This window comes from Callithrix jacchus, chromosome 2 (assembly GCF_049354715.1).
Source record: "Callithrix jacchus isolate 240 chromosome 2, calJac240_pri, whole genome shotgun sequence".
NCBI classification, from domain to species: domain Eukaryota; kingdom Metazoa; phylum Chordata; class Mammalia; order Primates; family Cebidae; genus Callithrix; species Callithrix jacchus.
In genome coordinates, this window is record NC_133503.1 from 123,099,715 (window position 1) to 123,125,003 (window position 25,289).

Below are 25,289 nucleotides of genomic sequence, written 5' to 3' on the forward strand. Positions count from 1 at the left end.
GGATGGACACTTGTGTTGCCTTTATTATAGTCTTTATAACTGTCAGTTTTAGTAGTTTTATGATATTCCATCAATCTCCCTAATCAGCGCTCTATTTTTTTAATTTAGTTGCATATAATACATTGCTCTATTGATCAAAGTTGGAGTGAGCACCTCTGTACTATTAGGTTTCCTGCACTATATATTATACCTTAGACAAAGATAGAATTATTAGGTCAAAACATACGAGTATAATAGATATTTCCAATTTGCATCCTAAAGAATTCCAATTCCATCAGCAATTGCACAATTATTACATCACCATAAGCATTGTCTTATTCATTTTTTGTTGTTAATTTAAAAGATAGTTATGTTTTGTTTTTAAGTTTGATTTTAATCAATCAGTGAATGTTGATATATTATCATAGAACATCAGTTCTGAAAGCTTATCTTCAGATCCGATAATTTTTCTTTAGAGGTAAGGCATTAAGAGTGAAATAATGGCTCATAAACTGGCTTGGAAGTCTAGTTTGAAATTCTAAATGGGATATATTGTCAGTAAGCATTGTTTATTCTCATTAGATTGATTTTCAACTTGCAAGTAAAAAAGCTCAAGCTTAAAGGAAATGAGTAATTTAAAAAAAATTATATAGTTAGTTTTCTATCACACTACATTGCTTCCCAACTGATCAAATGTAAAATGGATCATCAAAACTTTTAACTTCATTTTTTATTTTGAGCGATCTCTTTAAATTTCTGTGAGATTTATAATCCTGGCCCTACAACATAGTATTTGAACATGCAACTATTGTTACTTTAATTTATCCCGCCTGAGGAAAGGCCTCCTTTTCTTGAGGATTCTTCTCCCATGAATTTATCCCTCACAAGTGTTACAGTGTCAGGCTTAGAGTAGTTTGTTAATACAGACACACTGAGCTGACCTGTCTGAAGTCACACGCTTTCTACAGTAGAGACACTTGTTTTACCATTCCTCTAAATCAAAATACTTTTAATTATGTGGATTTGAGATCTCATTTTCAACTCATTCTTCTTTCATATACCCTACATTCAATAATATTAACTAGTTTGCAGCACAACAAGGCATAAAGGACATCGCAATGTTTGTATAATATATGTAAATGTTTGCCACAAGATTGCTTGGCCAATGGAGACGGTAGTAGGGACATTTTTTTTCAGTCTCGCACAGGGCAACAACATTTTCCAGGTACTCACAATAGCCATTCTACTCCGTTTACCCAACTAGAGACAATTGCTGTTCAGTCTGATTCATCCCTAACAAAGTAAACATATATTTAACCCTTGGTCTTGATAACTAAAGTCAGTGATTTTACCCATCATGGCTGCAAGCTCCCAGCCTTTTCCTGCATGCCTGCAATCTGCATCTGAATTGCCAGATGATTACTCTGCTGGGTCCCTTTTGCCCACTCATAAACAGTTACCAGTCTTTGTGGCCCTGTGCAAAAATAGGCCCCTGGATGAGTCATTCATCGTGTATCCGAATACTGGAAAGATTTGTAAAACAAATTCACATTTGTCACTTTTGTCATATCTTTCTGATCTTAACTTGGAACAATTAGCTTTCCCTAGATTTTGTTAAGTAGAAATATGCCCATATAACATATTCTCCTTGCTTTCTCCTTCTGACAGAGCAGTTTCTTTGGCTATAGAAAGATGAATTTCTACAGATTCATCAGATAAACTATTCTCTGCCCTTCCTCCTCAGTAACTGTGAAACTGCCTTTGCAAAATTATGACTGAGACAGTGAAAGAGATCTAACTTAACTGACTCCATCTTGCTTCCAACCTCTAAGCTGTCCTTGTTCATTCCTGGGCACAGGCTGAACTAACTTTGGGAGAAATTGAGTTTATAGTTTAAACAAAGACGGTAAAAGCCCTTTCCCAAAGCGGCTGTTTGTCTTACCTGGGGACTAGATTGCCTTTGTAAGACTAACATTAGCCACAAGAGTAGAAATTATGGCTTAGGACTCATGCAGCTGAAGGCTGCAAGATTCTGACCCTCCCTAAACTGCTCCTAAGATCAGTGCTGGAGATATTTTGCAGACCCTGCACTTGATGGATCAGCTGTATCCAGGAACTGACTGAATGCAAAAAAGACAGCTCTGACTCCCTATGATTTCACCTCTGACCAGTCAGCACACCTGGTTCCCTGGTTCACTGGCTTGCCCCTGCCCACCAAGTCATCCTTAAAAACTCTACTCCCTGAATGCTGGGGTAGTCTGATTTGAGTAATAATAAAACGCAAATCTCCCACACAGCTGGCTCTGCATGAATTACTTTTTTTCTACTGTAATTCCCTTGTCTTGATGAATTGGGTCAGTCTAGGCAATGAGCAAGGTAAACTCCTTGAGTAGTTACAAGTTTGGGGTCTTGTCCAGGATTGCCCTTATAGCTATCTTCCCATGGTTCAGTGCCCCCCCCTCCAGTGATAGATTCAGAAGCCAGCCCAAGTTGCTGCCTAGTTCTCTTGGAGTGGGGACTGACTTTGATACTCTCTCCACTGGTCGTGTGCTGCCAACCCAATGTACATGGATTTAATTGCAATAGAGAAAGTCCTGGAGAGACATCCCTTAACTGTAGCCCTATCACAGGGCATCTGTCTGTAGCCCCAGTGGTGAGGTGTCTGTCTGTAGCCCCATTGTTGGGGGTCTGGATTGGTGAATATCTTAGGTGCTGCCAATATCTCTTTCCTTCTTCTGACTAGTTCTGTAGCCATATGCTGGAATGTCTGTAGCCCCAATGCAGGGTGTCTGTTTGTAGCTCAACTATGCCGTGTCTGTGTCTGTAGCCCCACTACATGCTGTCTGTTCAGCTCCTGGGAGAGGGTCTCAGTTGGACCTTTCTAACTAGTAAAAAGAGTCCTGGTTTGGAATACTTCTGCTCAATCAGGAAGATTTTGAGGAAGTTTCTCAGATAGAGAATAGGAGAATAGCTTAGGAGGAATACTTTTGGAGTTTTTGGTTAGGGATCTGATTTGGAAGGCCTTCTGTCCATCTCGTCTTTGTGTGTGTTTGTATATGTGGAAGAGATCTCAGCGGGATTGCTGATGGAAATCTAACAGGCCTAACTCAGAGAACCCTCCTCATTTGTCTGCCCACATTTGATGAATTCTAAAGAAGGCTCAACAGGCCTGTCTCTCAGCGTAACTATCTGCTCTTCCCCTTGCCCAGAGATTCCATTGTGAATTATCATTTAGATGTCAGCATCCCCACCTAGAGTGGATCAAAGACAACGGGAACCAATGGGAAAAAGTTTGAGTTTGCCAGGCTGATATTGGGTGTCAAAAGAGGTGATTAACGTCTGTTTTGTTATGTACATTTTGCTGAGATGGAAAATGTTAATTCTGTTCCCCATGCAGCCTGTTGGGCAGCATCTTGCAAACTGAGAATCTTGTCTTTGTTTCCATAAAGCAATAAAGGGGATTTTATCTTATAAAATGGTCTGAACCCCACAGCTATAGCACAAGTGAGCAGGGTCATCAGAGGCTGTTCCATTCTTCTGGAAGTTGCAGAGAGAGGGAACCCAGAAACCTGGTATGCCAGCAAAAAGGCAAAAAAATTCTTACTGCCTACATTTCTGGTCTCTCTCTCTTTCTCTGTCTGGATAAACAGTAAACTATTTGTCTCCTGTGCAATGGTTTGATTAATAGAAAAAAGGATTTGTGAGACTAGTCTTAGGCTATAGCAAATCTGGTGTACTTCGTGCTAACAATTTGTCTTTCTGTGTTCTGTAATGGAGAAAGAGGTATCATAGGATAGAATGTGAGTTTAGGACCCGTATAAGCCTGCTTTTCAAGTTAGCTTGGCAGGCTGGTCAGTTGCAAACTTTGCTGCGGGTCCCTAAAACCAATATTGTATGAAATTTCTCTGTCTTATTTTGTGTTCTTAAAAGCTTAAACTTCTGACCATGTGGGGATACTTTCTTTTGGTTTCAATGACCCAGAGGATAGCAATTTGGAAGTTCATGTCATAGTTAATGCTAAAATTTTTTCTTCAGCAGTTAAAAGCCTTGCAAGCTTGAAATTGGCTTCTCTAGGCTCCTTCTGGGAAAAGCAATAGAAATTTTGCTCAATGCTGTACGGCTCAGTAGCTAAGGCTTTATCTTTTGACAGTGGTGGCCTGGGTTCAGTTGTGGGCTCTGGAATGATTCCTTTCTGTTTCGTTATTTGTGTAAGTTTGCCATTTATTGAGGTTTATTTTCCCTTATAGATAGCTTCTGATTTCCTCTCTTGAAGTTTTCTTTCTCTGAACTGCCTTGTGGAGATTCTAAATCCTGTAAGAAAGGAAACTGCTCGCCATGTATTTAAAGCAACTAGCAGGTCATCTTTGATAAAGCTCAAAGTTCAACAGAAATATTGGCTACTTGGCATGGCTAAAGTCTCATAATAAGAGATTTGAAAGAATTTCTTTTTTAAGAGTACTATGGTTAAAAGTCAGCTTAATTAAAAGTGGATAAACTAGCTACAGATGTATTTAAAATGCCTTTATGTTTTTCTCTTTTTGGAATTTGTTTTTCTGGAAAAAGATTTTTTTTTTCTTAGTCGATGGAATCATTTTTCTCTCCATTTTTTTTTTTTTGTCTTGACACTCTTAATGCACACATGAGAGGCCCGAAGATAACTTTTTGTATCTTGGTACTTATTAGGAAAAGCAAAAGGGGTACCACAGGCCCATTTTTGGAAAAGCAAAACAAAACAAAACAAAACAAAAACATCTGTTTTCCTCATGAAACCCCAGAACTAAAAGTGGACGGATCTCTCTGAAAATCAACGGCTCTGTTCCGTTTTGCATTGTGTAATCTGAATGTTTTGAGTTCTGAGGGTATCAAAAATTACTTTGCATTATAAGAGAGCTTTGGTGTGTAATAACTAGGTAGGAAATATACTTTAAGGGATGGCTAATAGTAGTTATGGTGGGATACCTGACTCTGCCCACTTGGATTAGAGAGCACCCTCTCAACCACCTGGAAGATAAGGAAACATTCCATCCCGCACTGGGAGATGAGACTCCCATGAGAAATGGGCTGATTACAAAATGGACTGATTGGCTTGGGTTGCCTTGCAATTAAATGAAGGGTAGAAGCATTGCACTATCTTCTTTTGTAATATTTCCCTCCTTATTTTGATCCAGGATCCAGTATAAAATAGCACTCTTAATTTTGGGGATCTGTCTTTGCCTTCTGCTGCTTATTTGCTGCTTAATTGGCCCTAGAAACACGTGCTTTCCTGGCCCTGTTCCTCCAAGGGCTCCACCCTGAAGCCAGCAATCCAATTAAGAAACTGGTAAATGAAAAATTTTACAAATGCTGAATCTTTTGTCTCTCTGTCTGTGTATTTATATGTGTTGTTTGTTTATATATACAAGAGCTCTGATTAATTGCCTTAGAAAAATAAGTGCTTAAGTCAAATATTTGGTTAGAAAAATAGAAACTTTAATGCCTTTTTGTTCAGGTGGCTTTAGTAATCTTTTGGAAATAAAGACGGTTTTAAAGATTATTGATAAGATGTCTTGAAAATATAGACATTTGGTCTAAATTAAGGTCAGATATCAGATTTGCTTAATGCATTAAGGTCAAACGGTTTCTTTGACTTTTGAAAATAGTTTGATTTACCTACTTTGGAACAGTAGATTATAGATAAGGCCTGGGGACATATGGAAAGCCATCCCTGCTAGCTATGCTAAAAGAAGCCAGACTTTATTTCTGTCTGATGTCCTAGGCCCCACCCCAGTACATAACTAAAATCGCTTACTTACCAGGTTTTTCACTAAAAATAAAAGTTGCCAAGAGTTAACATTGTAACATCTAGTTGAGACCACTAGGGAAGCAGTTTTACATACACGGTATATGGTCTAGTTCAGAGGGTTTTAAAGATTGTCTTAACCTAAAAGAGTAACAGAACAAAACAGAAGGTTTAGCAAAGTGAAAAGGGTTTGTAAAGGGTTGATCTTGTAAAAATTCTGGAGGTATAAACAAGTTGGCTAAGATTTTAAAGAAAAATTATTTAGCTTTTTCCTTAGGTGAAAACATAAATCACACTGGTGTGGGGCTAGAATCTGGGCCCACGTGTCTAAATAAGAGGGTTTTCTTAGAAAATTGATCTGCCATTAGATGAAAAATTGTAAAGGGTTCTAAAAGGTTTATGAAAATCAGAACTTATGGTCAAACTAATTAAAACTGGATGGAGATATAAAATTTTACTTTAAAAGTAGCTTTAACATTAAAGATGCACTAATGTAAACATGAAATTTGGTTTTCTCTTTTGAAGACAATTTTTATGTACTGTTAAAAGATAATGAAAGTATTTTGTTTTCTCCTTTGGGTAAACGGCAGAAAAAAAAAGGAGGGGACAGAGGGAAGAGACAGATTCAGTTGGCCTCATGCTATCTTCGTTTGGTCTTGTTTGGAAAGCTAAGTCTCTTCTATCAGAATAAAGGTTTTTCTTTAAAAAAATATTTTTTCCAGTTATCATTGTGGCCAAATGAATGGCTTACAGTGATCTGAAATTCTATTTTGTGATATCCAATGTTTTAAACCTTTTCATTTGACAAATGTTCCAAAATAAAATTATAAATTATGTATCTTTCTTACTTAATATTTTATATATTAGGTCCTCTAGAGTCCAAAAATGACATTTGGCTTATTTGGTGCAAAAATCATACAGGAAACATTGTCAAACAGGAAATCGTGTTTTGCTTTATTTGGCCTATATTTGTGCAAATATGTTATTGATATAGGTTCCAAAATTATGTGAAATTCCTATAAGTCTAATATGACTTAGTATATGTTATCAGTAATAATTATAATTATTATGTTAACAGACTGTGCGCCACAGAGGTAACAAATTTCCTTGGCAGTCATGTTTTTACCTGTGGCTGCCCCAAAATGTTTTGGTCACCACAGACAATTGTTGTCTCATTTTGGTCCTCTTTAAAAGATAGTTTTATAGTCAGCTATGAAATTTAACAGGTGCTCTTAAATGCAGGATTCTGATTAATAACACTAGAAATTGTGACATTAGAATACATGAAAAACTTTTGATTAGGAAACTGAATGGTGTTTGGTTTACTTTGAACTATATTTATATAAATATGTTATTAGTATGGGTTCCAAAATTATGGGAAACTTCTATAATGTTGACATAATTTAGTGTACATTATTAATAATTATAATTATTATGTAAAATTGTATGCCACAGAAGTAACCAAATTTTCTAGTCAATTGTAGCTTTAATAGTGGCTATAAAGTTTTGTCATCCACAGACATTTTGTCTTGCTTTGGTTCTTTTCAAAAGGCAGTTTATAATCAGATATAGGACTGTAAGTGCAGGTTTCATATAACTTTAAAAATTGTGCTATTGAAACGAAGAAAAAGTCAAATTTCTAGGACTTTCATAGAGAACTAATGTGTTAAACATTGCTAAACCTTTTGTTATCAGTGTCAAGAGAACTTATTTCTTTAGAGCTATTTTCAACTTTTAATAAGTGAGTAAAATACACTCCTGTGAACAAACTTTGGAGCATATTTGTTCCTCTATTCCTGATTTCTCCCAAATTTGGAAACCCAATTTATGGCAGTATAGTTATTTGCATAAGTGCAATAAGAATCTGTTTTCTTTTGTAACAGGACACAATTGGAGAAATTGGTTATTTTACCAAGGCTTTGACTAGAATGGCATGCTTCCTTTAAAGAATTCAAGGTTGACTTACAGAGTAAATTAAATCCGGTTGAGGAATCTGGCCTCATACCTTGCCACATGGAGTCCCTGACAAAGTTGCTCACCTGTGGTAAGAAAAGAATGTCACTTTCTAACAGGCCCAGGAACACCAAGTTATCGTGGGACCTCAAGAATCATGGAAGTTGCCCAACTCATAGGTATTTGAGAGTGCAAACCCATGGCTGGGCTCACCCTTTTTTTTTCTGGTGGAGTTTCACTCTTGCTGCCCAGGCTGGAGTGCAATGACATGATCTCAACTCACTGCAACCTCCACCTCCCAGGTTCAAGTGATTCTCCTGCCTCAGCCTCCCAAATAGGTGGGATTATATGCGCCCACTGCCACACCTGGCTAATGTTTTTTTGCTTTGTTTTGTTTTGTATTTTAGTGGAGACCGGGTTTCACCATGTTGGTCAGGCTGGTCTTGAACTCCTGATCTCAGGTGATCTGCCTACCTTGGCCTCCCAAAGTGCTGGGTTTACAGATGTGAGCTGCTATGTCTGATCTAGGCTTAGCTTTTAAAAAGTCTTATCTGAGTTACTTCATGTAACAGAGTTCTATCAAAGCCAATTTTAAAAGCCAAAGTGAAAAATAATTATTCTTGCTACACTTTATGCAAATAATCAGGCCAAGTACAGTAAGATTAAAGTGTATTTTGTAAATAAATCAGTTCTATTATGATTTGTCTTTAATAAAAATGGGGGCTGGAGAGCGAAAAATTATGCTTCAAAATAGAAACTATGGTACACTCTTGTTGTTAGCTGTTCTTGAGGTTTTTCCATAGTTTAGACTAAATTCTAAATTCTTTGTGGGTTAGAAACCCCAAACTTTTAAATCTTTGCTTTTAAATTTGGGTATTGTGCTCCGCATCCTAGAACTTGTTATTTACCTTATAGTAGGCTATTTACTTAATCCCTGTAGTAAAACTATAGATGAGAGTACTAATATTTTGCCATGCAAGGCTTGAAAACGCATCCAGGCTTGCCTGAGTACACTCAGACAGTTGCAAAGCAGTTCCATTCTTCTCACCTTGGGGTTCACTCCCATTCCCACTACGTCTCCTGTCAGCCAGAAAAAGCCAGAGCAATTGAAGGCCTTTTCCTATCTTCCTAGCTTACACCCTAAGATGAAGGTGTTATAAAACTGAAAGGGAGGGATTGTAACTGCCTTTGCAAAATTATGACTGAGACAGTGAAAGAGATCCAACTTAACTGACTCATCTTGTTTCCAGCCTCCAAGCTGTCCTTGTTCATTCCTGGGTGCCGGCTGAACTAACTTTGGGAGAAACTTAGTTTATAGTTTAAATAAAGATAGTAAATCCCTTTCCCAAAGCAGATCTCCTTCTTGCCTGGGGACTAGATTGCCTTCGTAAGACTAACATTAGCCACAAGAGTAGAAATTATGGCTTAGGACTCATGCAGTTGAAGGCTACAAAATTCTTTCCCTCCCTAAACTGCTCCTAAGATCAGTGCTGGAGATATTTTGCAGACCCTGCACTTGATGGACCAGCTGGCCCCTCCCAGATCTGTAAACTGGCTCATCTGAGCTTGAGCTTCCCACCCAGAAACAGCTCCCGCTCCCTGTGATTTCATCTCTGGCCAATCAGTGCTCCTGGTTCACTGGCTTCCCCCTACCCACCAAGTTATCCTTAAAAATTCTGCTCCCCAAACGCTTGAGGAGATTGATTTGAGTAATAAAAAAACTTCGGTCTGCCACACAGCCAGCTCTGTGTGAATTACTCTTTGTCTGTTGCAATTCCCTTGTCTTGATGGATCAGCTCTGTCTAGGCAGCAGGCAAGGTGAACCCTTTAGGCGGTTTCAACTGAACCATGGCACACAACATTTAGTTAGTGAAAAACTTTGCTGTATTAAATACACCCTTTTTTTACAGCCCTGTCAGTTCATGCATTTCCAGAAACATGGGTTGATTTTATGAGCACAAAAGGTGGAAGATGAACCCTTTAATGTATTCCTCTCAATGATAAGCCTACTTTGCACTGTAACACATAATGCATTTTCTCAAGGACTTTCCTGTATTTTACAAGCAAAGACTGAGTGCATTTGGTAGATGTAGGATTTGACCCACAGAACGCTGAAATAACCTACCTAAGGTTAAACAGGCAGTCCCTGGACAATTTTGTTCAGAACCTTGGCCTCCTAGAGTCTTTTGCTCTAACTTTATGTGTTTTGTTTTTTCTAATCCATCAAGAAAGAAGAAAGAGCTTTAACAGACATTTGATAATGAATTGTTACTTCTTACTCATGTTTATATATAAACCCTTGACTGTCAATGCTATAAAAGACAATTCAAAAGGAAGAAATGCAATTATATTGAAACACCATTCACAAACATCACAACAAGAAATGCAGTCTACTTTAACTGGTAAGTTCTGGTATTTGTGAACTTTTTAATGGATTACAAGAGTAAAAATATTAATTTCGAAATTGGTTATTTGGATCTGACAACATTGTTTTTCATTGAAATTATATGTATCTGCTGATTATGTTCTTGAAAAAGAATGAAAGAGAAAGCCTATTTAATGCATAATGAAGTTAAATAATGGTAATAATAGTATCGTTTCAACTATATCTCACACTGTTTTCATGGGAGTAAATATTTTCAGTGCCAGACTTTCATACCTCGACCATTTCTAAAGCAAATGTGACTGATTTTGATAGTAACAGCAGTTACATAAGGAAAAGGCCAGCTGATAGAAAAGTTAGAGATGGGAACAGGTTTCAAAATCAGTCTCTTAATTCTGTATTTCAGTGAGATAAATTACATTGTTTCCTATATGCTCAAAGAATTCCAGATACATCGTAGGTTCTCTGAATTTAGAAATAATGAGAAGTTTCTCTTTGACAAGTGGAGGTCTGAATGCAGACCATCTGTACCTGAATACAGCTGCAGACCTGCATTTTGTTCAAGAAAAACACCTCTCTGCTTGTGGAACAAGACACAAGATAACACACAGAAAGGAAGAGTAATTGAGAAGGGAGGAAACATATCAGGTGAGAAAGAACTTACTTTGTACGAAATATACTGGTAGTAGTCAACGTGAGAAGGAAAAGAAAAGTATTGTGTGATGAGCAATACTCAAGCCATGCCTTTAGTACTTAATTGGGTAAATTTGACCTCTGATTTGACCTCTGGTTTCCAAACTCCTGAAAGGAGGATATTAAATGTAATGATTATTTAATGCCTTTTCAGCTTTAAAATGCTACATTTATGCTATAAGCCTGAATAAACAATACAGCCGTAGGGAGAAGGTAACCAAGAACATGGCAGAGCCCCAGTGTTGGGAAGATGAAGGCCTGCTGAAAAAGTGACTGCATAACCTGGCTAAACTCCAGCTAAATGAAATAGAGTTCAAGGTAGACAGTGGGACTTGGAAATAAGATACAGGAATACTTGTTTTAAAAATATGTTTCTTAAACTGCTTCCAGTGTAGCTTCATGATGAAGCTGGCATCAAGTGCCAGAACATTAATCCATACCACTTCAAATACCTTCTTGTCTTATCTTGGGATTTACCTTAGAAAATATGATGGGCGTGAATTCACAGGTAGAAAGCAAGTTTCATCAGATCATTTTGTGTGGTTGTAGATATTTTGAATTATTCAAACTTTTCTCTTTTTGTCTCAGAGCACCATTTTTTTTTAGTTTTATTTTTCTCTTTCCTCCAACCCTACCAGGAAATACTACCATAGTAAGTTATTATCTCTGATAAAAGTAAGTCAAAGTCCTTGGGTAGGATGGGGCAGAATAAGGTTGAGACTTATGGTCCATTGGGGAAATACATGATATACAGTGACTGACCCAGGCAGAAACTAAAAAATGTATTGAACATCTGGTTGTTTTTAGCGAAATATGAGATTAGACTATGTGGACCATATACATGAAATTAGCAATAAATTTATCTAGTAGTTAAATGAAGATGCATACTATGTAAATCCAAATATTAGATATAGTTTTTATAATGATTATTGATAATTTACTATTTTTATCCATGGCCTTAAACATGTCATTTTATAACTGTGTTCCTCAGTTTCAAAAACAGATCTAAAAACCCCAAAAATAATTCTTTAAAGACAAAACAAAATCTTAATATCTTAGCAAAGGTAATTTAACAAGAAATTTCATTGTATTTAAACAGAATTAATTTTTATAAGAAATTATGTTAGATCATCAAGTACTTTACTTTTTGGTTATGTCCTCACAAGTGAGAGAAAAATTGCATACAAAGACATTTATTTAAATATATTGGTATATCATGTCATGAATTATTCCTGTGCTTTACCTCAGTTCATGTTGACTTTGTAGACACAGCTTTAGAAAATATTTTGCACACCACTATGATAAACAAGGTATATTTATGGGAATTTATTGCATTATTCTATTTACAATATTCTTCAGCAGATAGATGATTGCCTACTAGTTAAAATAAAAAATCAAGAGTTTTTTTGAAGAAAGAAAGGCATAATTTGTTGATAAATACTTGGTAAGAACAATTATATTACAAAGAAATAGAAGAAATCAATGAAAATGGAAATATAATTGAAATCCAGAAACAAATTTTCCTTTAGAATTTAAATATTTGAGGAGAAGATTTCTATTTCTCTTTAACTTGTATTTGTATAAGTAGCTGAGAAGCCTCATGACACATGCATGGATAGTGAACTTATGTTACAGGTGGCTGAGCCTCACATGAAAATATGATTCACCACTTATGTCATGTTTACCTGATAATTTTCAACAAATTTTGAAGACTTAAAAAGTATTGGGCATTATGTTTTACTTTAACATTCTTAATATCTAAACTGGACATATATGGCAACGTCACTCTCACAGGGAACACATTTACTTTTCCCTTTTGTTTTGAAAGCACTTTGAAAAGTTAAAAGTAGTATATAACCATAAGAATGCAGTGGGCTTTCCTGTACTGTAAATGTTGAACACAAAAACCTGTAGACAAATGACGTAGTAAATGTGGGACATTGGTTCTTGGAACTTGACTGTAGAACAGAAAGCTTCAACTGAAATTATCTACAGGTTTCTAGAATGTTCTTACAAGCAAGGATATCTTAGGACACCAGAGAAAAATGAGACAGCAGATTCCCATGAGTAAATTCTGACCTCTTTTCTCATGGTCAGATGTACCAAGGGAGAGATCATTGGCTCTCAGTCTTTGGCTTTTTAAAAAAATTTCACCTATTTGTTACCATTTGTGTGCGTAGAAAGAAAGGGAAGATGCAGTTGAAAATATTGGTCAGAATACCCACGAGTTATTTTGTGTATGTGCTTTCTTCAAATGCAGCAAAAATTATTATATTAACTTTTTAATAAAAGTCATGTTTTTGACCTCTGTTTATCAAAAAGCTTTTAGTCTTATATTATGAAGGCAATTTAAGGAAAGTAATGACTTAGAAAAGTGAGAAACTTTAAATAAAAAGTCAATTTCTTTCTGCTGTCATGGAATGAGGTAGATGAGAGGCATGAATGTGAGACAACTCTTTGAATTTGATTAACTTTACTTTTAGACAATCTGTGTTATTAAAAATAACATTTGGAAGTATTGGAGTTGTACTTCTTAGATAAGGTTACAAAGCCAATGTTTATTGTAATTAATGATTTAATCATCCTTCTGAAAAACATTCTTAGCAAGTCACAAGAATCTAAGTGATGAAACAGAATATTTTTAGCAATTGTTTTCATGAAAAAGATAGTCAACATTAATGAAATAATAAAAGCAACAAAATGCAAGTCTCTGTCATCACAGGTCTGTTTGAGAAGCAAACAGCTTTACTTCTCTGAGAGATGATGTCACAAGCTTTGCCCCTCACTATTCCAAAGAGCTACTCACAGGCTTTTTACACGAGATGAAAGACTTCATGAACCAAGAAGTTCATGGATCACTTCAACATCATCCTTTCCAGAAATTTTTATTGATTATTAAAGATAAGCCTTCTCCCTTTTTTATAGAAGAAATTTTTCTTGCTCATTGCAGCCCAGCTGATGGGTGCAAAGGCTTTTATTAGGCTTTTATTGCATTAATAAGATGCCATGTTGCATCCTTTACAACAATTGAGCAAATTCCATTTCACGTTTCCTCTGCCCACAATACCATTTGTACCAATTATCAGGATTGAAAATGATGTCTAGGTAGCCTTCTTAAAGTTAGAAAAGGGGTTGACCTGTCAATCTTGTCACATGAAAGTGTGGGCTGTATGGCCTTGAAATAGAGCTTTAAAAAATTAGGCAGATGTAAGACAAAATAAACAAATATTGCTAGCAGATCTGCAGAAATGTAGTAGTGGTAATTTTGTTGGATATGCAAGTAGAAATTGTCCATTAAACCAGAAGTAAGGGCCACAAAAGTTTTTTAAAAATTAATTCCAAATAATGCAATATAACAATCAAGATGAACAAAGCATCAATATCTGTTTTACTTACAGTTTTAACATATCTTGTTCCATAGCTTAACATTATTTTATTTTGGTATAGAAGGTCTCTATTATGTACTTCTTTCTGTAATTTCTTGTATGACTGAATTAGTTGTCTCCATTGCGGTTGAAGATTCCAGTACTCCTAAGTTCAGCCTCTCCTATCCAGCATTACATTTCTCACATTTTTTATTCCCTCCAGTTGTATAACATTATGTATGAATGTCCTCTTAAATAAATTAAGCTCCTAGAGTGCTTTCTTGTTCTTGGACTGAAAGTAGACATCTAAGTGTCTACCGTCATAAAAAGGTACTATCCATTTATTTTTCATATTGGAAGTCATCAATTAAAAGTTGAAGAAAGAATACATTCATTTGGTCAAGATTTCATAAGTGTCTTATTATGTGCCAGGAACTCTAGGTACTAGAGATAGAGCTATAAACAAAATGGAAATCTTTGCTATCTTACAACTTATATAATGTTGATATAGATAGATAATAAAGAAAATAAATGAGTAAAATAAAAAGTATATAAGATAGTGGACAAGTGTTATAGAGGAAAATTAAATAGGCAAGGGAGACAGGGGCATTGAAGAAAGGGGAAATTAGTTATGTGGAGGAGCAAAATAGACCTTACCCAAAAAGTCACATTTAAGTACATTTCCAAATGAAGTGAGCAAGGAAGTCATCAGGATATCTCAGAGAAGATCCTGGAATAGGCATAGGAAAAGACAGATGCAGACAGGAACCTTCTGGTCTTGGTGAAAGAACTAGTGTAGCTAGAATTAGTGCTGAGAGGAGAAACCAAGGTGTTAGAGGTAAAGGTGTGAATTTTGGAGGAAAAACACCAAGGGGGGCAGATTGTTTAGAACCTTGTGGGCCATTCCAAAATGTCAATCTTTCCCCGAGTAAGCTGAAAGCCAGTGGACTCGAATTTGAAAGAATTTTAGTCTTCTCTTTAACAATTATAAATCTTTGGCCGGGCGCGGTGGCTCACGCCTATAATCCCAGCACTTTGGGAGGCCGAGGCGGGTGGATCACGAGGTCAAGAGATCAGACCATCCTGGTCAACATGGTGAAACCCCGTCTCTACTAAAAATACAAAAAATTAGCTGGGCATGGTGGCGCATGCCTGTAATCCCAGCTACTCGGGAGGCTGAGGGAGGAGAATTGCCTGAACCCAGGAGGTGGAGGTTTGGGTGAGCTGAGATCGCGCCATTGCACTCCAGCCTGGGTAACAAGAGCGAAACTCCGTTTCAAAAAAAAAAAAAACTTTGAGAAACTTTTTGTTGGAGAAATTAAAGAACTATAATTCAATTATTTTTGCAAATATATTCAACTCTAGCCGCTCACTTCATGTTGTATGTAGGTATTATTTTAAAATAGTTTTTTTAAATGCTAAATCGGTCAGGCTAAGAAGAATTTTTGTTCGTTTCTGGAGGCCAGTTGAGTTAGCTTCACTCAGTCCATGGCATTTAGATAGCAGTTTAGAAATTTAGCATGAAGCAGGGCTGAATTCCTATCTGCTTGTGATGCTGAACACATTAAGGAGATTCAATTAGTAATCAGAATGAATTAGATACTTCATAGTTGGAGTAGAAGTTTTAGTAAGAAAAAATATTTGTTAAAACTCATTTTAGTGGGAAAATTTTGTTGTCACCAGGAAAAGTTTTTTGGGTCTTAATAATAATTATGAACAGTTATTTATTGCTTTAAAAGCAATAAATAGGCCAAGCATGGTGGATCACACCTGTAATCCCACCACTTTGGGAGGCCAAGGCAGGTGGATCACTGAGGTCAGGAGTTTGAGACCAGCCTGTAAACATGGGGAAACCCCTGGCTCTACTAAAAATACAAAAATTAACTGGATGTGGTGGCATGTGCCTGTAATCCCAGCTACTCAAGAGGCTGAGGCCAGAGAATTGCTTGAAACCAGGAGGTGGAGGTTGCAGTGAGCCGAGATTGTGCTACTGCACTCCAGCCTGGTCAACACAGTGAAACTCTGTCTTTAAAAAAAAAAGGCAATAAATAAACTCTTTGCATGTATTATCTTACTTCCACACTACTATTATTATTACCTACTACTATTACTATGTCATTATAATGTAGTAACATCATAATTACTCCTATTAGTAATGGTGGTATTGCCACTATTTTAATGAAATGAAAAAATTAACCTTAAAATTAAAGAAGTCAAGTGATTTTTATGGTGCCTAAGAACCAGAATTAGCTTCCAAACATAGTTTTGAAGATTCTAGAAGCCAAGCAGTATGGATACCTTTTCTGCCTTATCAAGTTAACAATGGCAAACTTATAAGTTATTATGAATAGAAGAATCTTGTGCTGTAATTGTAACATACTGCTGTGCATGGGTGACACAAAGTAGGAGTCCATAAAATACTAGTTCCTTCACCACGTTCCTCCTAATTGGTAAAGACATTACTTATTTTAAAAAGAACAACAGAAGACTGAACACGGAGTATATTTTTAAAAATGCCCTTTGTTTTGGTAAATTTGTTTATGATACTGGCCATTTTGTAAGAAAATGCACTTCCTTGTTGATGCTTGCAGTAATTCTCTCCACAACAACAGCACAGACTATACACACACGGTAACTTTAGAGTAGAAACATATCAATCACAATTTGTACATATAATTTTGGAAGGCATAGTGTGCTATACACTGTCTTCCAAGAATGTGTTTGTTTTGCAAGGAAATAAAATTTAACTCTGCATTAAATGTTACCAAATATATATACATATGTATATATATCACCACTGTGTTCGACCTGTGTTTGACAAACCCTTGTAAATATGGGCTTTGACATGTATAAATTTGACAATTCTTAGTCATTTAGAATCTTAATCCCTATTCCAAAGGATTCTTTTATACAACTAAAACCAGGCTCTCATTTTCTTTGTATAACTCCCTCCTAACTTTCATCCCCCAGTTTTAACTTTGGGTCATATCAGACCAGGTTATTAATTTTCTTCCCCAGTTATCCCATCACACACTGGAAGGTACATAAATTCTAACCAGTGTCTAATACTATCCTCAGAGTCCATGTCATGGGACTAACTTATAACGAGATCTTTTTGGCTTCTCCAGTAAAACTAAACCTTCTTGGATAATATCCTGTGGGTGTCCGGCACATCTGCCGGGGGGCTTCTGACCAGTGGAGAGCCTCAGCCCCACTTAAGTGTTCTTAACCTGGAAGAGGGAGTGCACGGAAGAAAAGATAGATAGATAGAGAGTGGGGTCTGGAGGACTGCCAGGCAATGCCGGAGCAATAAGTGCCAAGACAGCAAGTTTATTTGTGCAAACTACAGGTTATATACCTTTCAGTGTCTGAGGAGTGACGTACATTCCATTGTATCTTGAAATAAAATCAAGAACAAAAAATCACAAGAAAAGGGGTACAGAAAGTATGACTCTTAATCAAAGGGTATACAGCAAAGGGACAATAAAGTTTGCAAAAAGGGGACCATAAATCTAAACATGTGTTTTTCTAAAATCAGTTAAGCAAGCAATTAAGATTGTTAACAAGGTATAGCTGGACCTTTCCAAATGTCATTCTAACCTTGCCTACTCATATAGAATCATATGCAAACAATATGACTGAGTTAGCAGAGGTAAACAAAGTCATACAGTTATTGTGCAGAGAAGGAACTGGGAAGCACACAATATCTAACCATACAATGTCTCATTAGACCACAAGGCCTGAGCTCAGCCATTCTGTTGCAAATGTCAGAGGCAAAGATTGATGTTTATAAAATCAGTGCAACCAGACTTCCTCCTTTCCCTCAGCTCAAAAGCCTCCAGGAGAGGAGAAAGGTGTATGGGCTCAAGCTCAAGATGGTGAGGGTCCTGTCAAGGGCCCTTCGCAGGAGCGATCCCCACAATATCCAAGATACATCTGTCGTAAATCAAATTATGCTCTACAGAATGTGGCAAGGTGAATGTAGACAAGAGTAAATACATCTCTGGCTTCAGCAAAACAGTAACTTTAATTAAATGCTAATTTGTTACCTGTAATACTATGTAGTTTTAAAAGAGATTTCAAATATATTATCTCATTCTTTACAGCTGTCCTGTGTGATAGGTAGAATGGAAATTATATTCATATTTTACCCTTGGGTAAACAAAAACTCGAAAACAATAGCAAACTGTCTCAGGTTAGACACCTCCAAAGAATTAAAGTTGGTTTCAAGTTGAGGATTTCTGACTCTTATTCCAGAGCTCTTCTTATCACACATTATGTCTAAGTGAGAAATCTGAAGAGAAGTTGCTCATAAATATGTGGGTGAAATATAAAATATTTTCTTTGGGAACAAATATATAGAGAAATCTTGGAATCATTCTTTGTTTAGAAATACAAGATTTTCCTGCAACTGTCAAACCAAGTTCCATTTTGCCAAGAGCACATTCTGCATTTTTTTGGGAACAATACTTTTTTAGGACTATCAAACACACCAAAAATTGGTACTAATGAAAGAAAACTTGTCCAATCAGATATTAAGCAATATTATAAGATAAACAGTAACTTTTAAAATGTGGTACTGGTGCACAGTGAGCATGGAGCAGTTCAAAAGCACACTCAAATATGTTAAAGAACTTTTATATGCTCCAAAAGAAATAGAGGTGGAAATGTTAAATTCCTCAAAAAATGGTGTTCGAAAGAATATCCATCTTTTTTATTCATCTCACAACAGGGATTGAAATATATTCCAAGTGGATGAAAGAATTAAATACAAATAAAATGCATAGGTAAGTATTAAAAAATTGGGAATCCTAGATATGATTGCCCTAGTCGTGTGCAGCTGCACAACAGCACACCCACCTAGGTGAGAGGGTTTTTTTTAATGTAAAAGAGTATTTTGATTCTTGTCCTTGGAAACTACAAAGTTTACACATGACTTGGAAAAGAGACTGTACCAAATGATGGCCAAAGAAGAATCATCTACTCTACTCCTCTTTTGTCTGGTCACTCAGAAATATATTATCAGCTGTGATTGTTGTTGCTTGTCATCTCACATTATTTTTATCCATGTATTCACCATAATCTACTTCCTCTTTCACATAAATTGGAGACCCCTTTTTCACATACGGATATACCACATCTCTGAGGCCTGGCCGGAATACTGATATTCTATGCCATGTTGTCTTTTGACTGACACAGTCCATTTGGTAAATTTCACTGTCACCTGATCACCACATCTCATCTGTTGCTAGAGAAAATATTGTGACTGGAATTTTTCCTTCCACCTGTCTCAAGACAGGGTCCTGACCTACTTGCCCAAGTAACTGCACACAATTCTGGGATCTTTCAAAAACCAAACTGGTAGTTATTTCAGACACATGTCTTACAAACTGCTGAAGCACCTAAGAGGTGCTGCCAAGTATTTTCAAAATCCAGCTCTCATTAGTTCTAATACAGGTCTTCAAAGTACAGCTTCTCTTTTCTTACAGTCTGCTCTTTCGGCTCTTGACATCACTGCCTCCCGACCCACCCAGGACTGTGCACAGCCAAAACATAGGTTCCAGCATTTCCCTTGCATCCATCCTCCCTGCCTCCCTCACCTGGTTGGGAAATAATTTTTTAAATGGGAAAGCTATATAAAAATTACATGAGATTCATATATTTGACTATATCAACACAGCTGAATATCATACATTAAACTTTAAAAAATTAAGACATAGATTAACTGGTAAAAACATTTGCAATAAATAGTATGTCCCCACAGGATTTGTGTATGAATTCATGTATGTGTAATAACCAACTCCTAAATCCCCAGAAATACCATTCATTGCTTCTGTAAATTAGGGTGATGTTAAAAGGTATAATAAAAATATCCCAAATTGTAAAATGGCTCAAACATAATATAAACAAGCATTTGTAAACTTTTTATACTAGGGCCACTTTAGCAGTCTGGTGAAGCTTAGAACCCCTTCTCAAAATAAGTTTTGATTTCTTTTTATTTTATATATTTTTTATTTTTATAGATTTAAGGGGTACAAATGCAATTTTGTTACATGGATACCTTGTGTGGTGGTAAAGTCTTGGTTTTTTTGAAAAGCATAACCCAAATAGTATACATTGTACCTGCTAAATAATTTCTCATCCATCATTCCCCTCCCACTCTCCCGCCTTTCTGAGTCTCCAACCTTTATTATTTCACTCTGTATGTTCATGTGTGCACATTATCAAAATAATGTTTTTAAACACATTAATATTTTTGTTTCAAAAGAAACTAATATGTTGAAATGCAGTGCTAAAATATTAAAATGATTTATGATATAATAATAGATATTCTTCTTTATTAAAACACCAAATAACTAAATATACCAGAAGGTTTATTACTACTATATTTTTTGAATCTTTAATAAAATTTCACATATTTGCTACAAGTGTAGTGTGATACAAAAATACTTTTCATAGGTACTCCTAATACTGGTTTGTTCCCTATACTCATAACAGAAGAAAATGCTAAACTGACATAAGAAAGACAGTGAAAATCATATTTTTCCCATTCCAAGTTCACAGACCCCCTGAATTCAATCTATAGACCCCTTGGAGATCTATGGGCCTCAAATTAGAAGCTAATGTAATAGAAGTTTACTTCTTGCTCATATAATATTATTTCATGGAAGGCAAGATAGTAGGATTCAGGCGAAAGAGCTCTCAGGGGCTGATCCAGGGACCAGCTGAAGGAGGCTTGCTTTGTTCAATATGCAGTTTCCAAAGTCATCATCATTATTCCCATCCCAGCTAGATAAAAGAGGAGAAGAATATAGAGAGATATATGTGAGAGAATTTGGGGAACCTGGAAATGATGTATATCGTGTCTATTCCTAGTCTGCTGATTACAACTCAGCAGTGACATGAACATACTTATCTGCAAGGACAGACAAGAAATATAGATAAACAGTATCCCCAAGAAGACGAGACGCTGGGCTTTGATGACTAGGTAATAGTCTGCCAAGCCACCCATCATAATAGCAATTGTATTTCTTTTTTTTTTTTAATTGTAATCTAGGTTCTGGGGTACATGTGCAGATCATGCAGGATTGTTGCACAGGTACATACATAGCAAGGTGGTTTGCTGCCTTCATCCCCCTATCACCTACATCTGGTATTTCTCCCCTCATTATCCCTCCCCACCCTCCACACTCCTGCTGTCCCTCTGCTGGCCTCCCAATAGTGACCGCAGTGTGCGATGCTCCCCTCCCTGTGTCCACGTGTTCTAATTGTTCAACACTCACCTATGAGTGACACCATATGGTGTTTGGTTTTCTGTTCTTGTGTTAGTTTGCTGAAAACGATGGTTTCCAAATTCATCCATGTCCCTATAAAGGACACAAATGGTTTTTTATGGCTGCGTAGTATTCCATGGTATATATGTACCACATTTTCTTTATCCAGTCTATTGATGATGGACATTTGGGTTGGTTCCAGGTATTTGCTATTGCAAACAGTGCCACAATGAACATACATGTTCATGTGTCTTTATAATAGAACAATTTACACTTATTTGGGTATATAGTCAGTAATGGAGTTGCTGGATCAAGTGGTATTTCTATTTCTAGGTCCTTGAGGAATTGCCACCTTGTCTTCCACAATGATCAAACTAAGTTACACTCCCACCAACAGTGTAAAAGTGTTTGTTTTTCTCCACATCCTCTCCAGCATCTGTTTTCTCCATATTTTTTAATGATTGCCATTCTAACTGGTGTGAGATGGTATCTTAATGTGGTTTTGATTTGCATTTCTCTAATGACCAGTGATGATGAGCATTTTTTCATATGTTTATTGGCCTCATCGATGTCTTTTATAAGTGCCTGTTCATATCCTTCAATCACTTTTGAATGTGTTTGTTTGTTTTTTTCTTGTAAATCTGTTTTAGTTCTTTATAGATTCTGGTTATTAGCCCTTTCTCAGATGGGTAGAGTGCAAAAATTTTTTCCCATTCTGTTGGTTGCCAGTTCACTCCAATGATAGTTTCTTTCACTTTACAGAGCTCTGGACTTTAATTATATCCCATTTGTCTATTTTGGCTTTTGTTGTCATTGCTTTTGATGTTTTAGTCATGAAGTCCTTGCCTATGCCTATATCCTGAATGGTTTTGCCTAGGTTTCCTTCTAAGGTTTTTATGATGTTAGGTCTTATGTTTAGATCTTTAATCCATCTGGAGTTCATTTTAGTGTAAGGTGTCAGAAAGGGGTCCAGTTTCTGCTTTCTGCACATGGCTAGCCAGTTTTTCCAACACCATTTATCAAACAGGGAATCCTTTCCCCATTGCTTGTTTTTTCAGGTTTGTCAAAGATCAGATGATTGTAGATGTGTAGTACTGCTTCTGAGGCCTCTGTTCTGTTCCATTGGTCTGTCTGTTTTAGTACCAGTAACATGCTGTTTTGATTACTGTAGCCTTGTAGTATAGTTTGAAGTCAGACAGCCTGTTGCCTCCGGCTTTGTTCTTTTTGCTTAGGATTTTTTTGGCTATGCAGGCTCTCTTTTGGTTACATATGAAGTTTGAAGTGGTTTTATCCAGTTCTGGGAAGAAGGTCATTGGTAGCTTGATGGGGATAGCATTGAATCTATAAATTACTTTGGACAGTATGGCAATTTTCATGATGTTGATTCTTCCAAACGATGAGCATGGAATATTTTTCCATCTGTTTGTGTCCTCTCTTATTTCATTGAGCAGTGTTTTGTAGTTCTCCTTGAAGAGTTCCTTTACATCCTTTGTTAGTTGTATTCCTGGGTATTTTATTCTCTTTGTAGCAATTGTGAATGGGAGTTCACTTTTGATTTTGGCTCTCTGTTTGTCTGTTATTTGTGTATAGAAATGCTTGTGATTTCTGAAAATTGATTTTGTATCCTGAGACTATGCTGAAGTTGATTATCAGTTTCAGGAGATTTTTGGCTGAGACAATAGGGTCTTCTCAATACACAATCATGTCATCTGCAAATAGAGGCAATTTGACTTCCTCTCTTCCTATTTGAATACCCTTTATTTCTTTCTCTTGCCTGATTGCCCTGGCTAGAATTTCCAATACTATATTGAAGAGGAGTGGTGAGAGAGGGCACCCTTGTCTAGTGCCAGATTTCAAAGGGAATGCTTCCAGTCTTTGCTTGTTCAGTATGATATTGGCTGTAGGTTTGTCATAAATACCTTTTATTATTTTGTGATACATACCATTGATGCCTAGTTTGTTGGGGGTTTTTAGCATAAAGGGCTGTTGAATTTTGTCAAAGGTCTTTTCTGCATCTATTGAGATAACCATATGGTTTTGTCTTTGGTTCTATTTATGTGGTGGATTACATTTGTAGACTTGCGTATGTTAAATAAGCCTTGCATCCCCTGGATGAAGCCTACTTGATCATGTTGAATAAGCTTTTTGATTTGCTGTTGCATTCTGTTTGCCAATATTTTATTGAAGATTTTTGTGTTGATGTTTATCATGCATATTGGCCTGAAGTTTTCTTTTTTAGTTGCATCTCTGCCCGGTTTTGGTATTAGGATGATGTTGGTCTCATAAAATAAGTTGGGGAGGATTCCTCCTTTTTGGATTGTTTGGAATAGTTTCAGAAAGAATGGTACCAGCTCCTCTTTGTAAGTCTGGTTGATTTCGGCTATAAACTCATCTGGACCTGGGCTTTTTTTAGTTGGTAGGCTATTAATTGCTGCCTTAACTTTAGCCCTTGTTATTGGTCTATTCAGGTATTCAACTTCTTCCTGGTTTAGTCTTGGGAGGGTAAAAGTGTCCAGGAATTTATCGATTTCTTCCAGATTTACTGGTTTATGTGCATAGAGTTGTTTGTAGTAATCTCTGATGGTAGTTTTTATTTCTGTGAAATCGGTGGTGATGTCCCCTTTATTATTTTTTATTGCATCTATTTGATGTTTCTCTCTTTTCTTTTCTTTATTAGTCTGGCTAGCAGTCTATCTATTTTGCTGATCTTTTCAAGAAACCAGTTCCTGGATTTGTTGATTTTTTGAAGGGTTTTTGTGTCTCTATCTCCTTCAGTTCTGCTCTGATCTTAGTAATTTCTTGTCTTCTGCTAGCTTTTGAATTTTTTTGATCTTGCTCCTCTAACTCTTTCAGTGTTGATGATAGGTATCAATTTTAAACTTTTCCTTGCTCCTCATGTGGGCATTTATTGCTAGGAATTTCCCTCTACACACTGCTTTGAATGTGTCCCAGAGATTCTGGTATGTTGTGTCCTCATTCTCATTGGTTTTGAAGAACATTTTTATCTCTGCCTTCATTTCATTATTTATTCAGTCTACATTCAGGAGCCAGGTGTTCATTTTGCATGAAGTTGTGCAATTTTGAGTCAGTTTCTTAATCCTGAGTTCTAATTGATTGCACTGTGGTCTGAGAGACTGTTTGTTTTGATTTCCATTCTTTTGCATTTGCTGAGGAGTTATTTACTTCCAATTATGTGGTTGATTTTAGAGTAAGAGTTATGTGGTAATAAGCAGAATGTATATTCTGTGGATTTAGGGTTAAGAGTTCTGTAAATGTCTATTAAGTTCACTTGGTCCAGATCTGCATTCAAGTCCTGGATTTCCTTGTTGATTTTCTATCTCATTGATCTGTCTGATACTGACAGTAGAGTGTTAAAGTCTCCCACTATTATTGTGTTGGAGTCTAAGTCTCTTTGTAGGTCATTAAGGACTTGCCTTATGTATCTAGGTGCTCCTGCATTGGGTGCTTATATATTTAGGATCATTAGTTCTTCTTGTTGTATTGATTCTTTTACCATTATGTAATGCCCTATTTTGTCTCTTTTGATTCTTGTTGGTTTAAAATCCATTTTATCAGAGACTAGGATTGCCACTCCTGCTTTTTTTTTTTTTTTTTGCTTCCATTTGCTTGGTAAATCTTCTCCCATTCCTTATTTTGAGTCTATGTGTGTCTTTGCATATGAGATGGGTTTCCTGAATACAGCACACTGATGGTTCTTGGCTTTTTATCCAATTTGCCAGCCTGTGTCTTTTGATTGGGGTATTTAACCCATTTACATTTAATGTTAATATTGTTATGTGTGAATTTGATTCTTCTATTTTATTACTGGTTGGTTGGTTTGCCCTTTGGTTGGCATAATTTCT

At 36.4% G+C, this 25,289-nt stretch overlaps 1 long non-coding RNA gene and 1 pseudogene across 2 annotated transcripts in view; both read right to left on the reverse strand.

The window, feature by feature from the left end:
- Positions 1 to 25,289, reverse strand: part of LOC128931355 (uncharacterized) — a 162,730-nt gene that overhangs the window by 104,897 nt on the left and 32,544 nt on the right. The window contains exon 4 of one of the 2 annotated variants that reach the window (XR_008479657.2): positions 21,352 to 21,519. The exons of the other annotated variant lie outside the window; for it this stretch is intronic. This is a non-coding gene — a long non-coding RNA (uncharacterized LOC128931355). Of the gene's footprint in view, positions 1 to 21,351; positions 21,520 to 25,289 lie in introns of those variants that run through there. 2 annotated transcript variants of the gene reach the window in all.
- On the reverse strand, positions 19,138 to 20,270 carry LOC100399158 (single-stranded DNA-binding protein, mitochondrial-like; annotated as a pseudogene).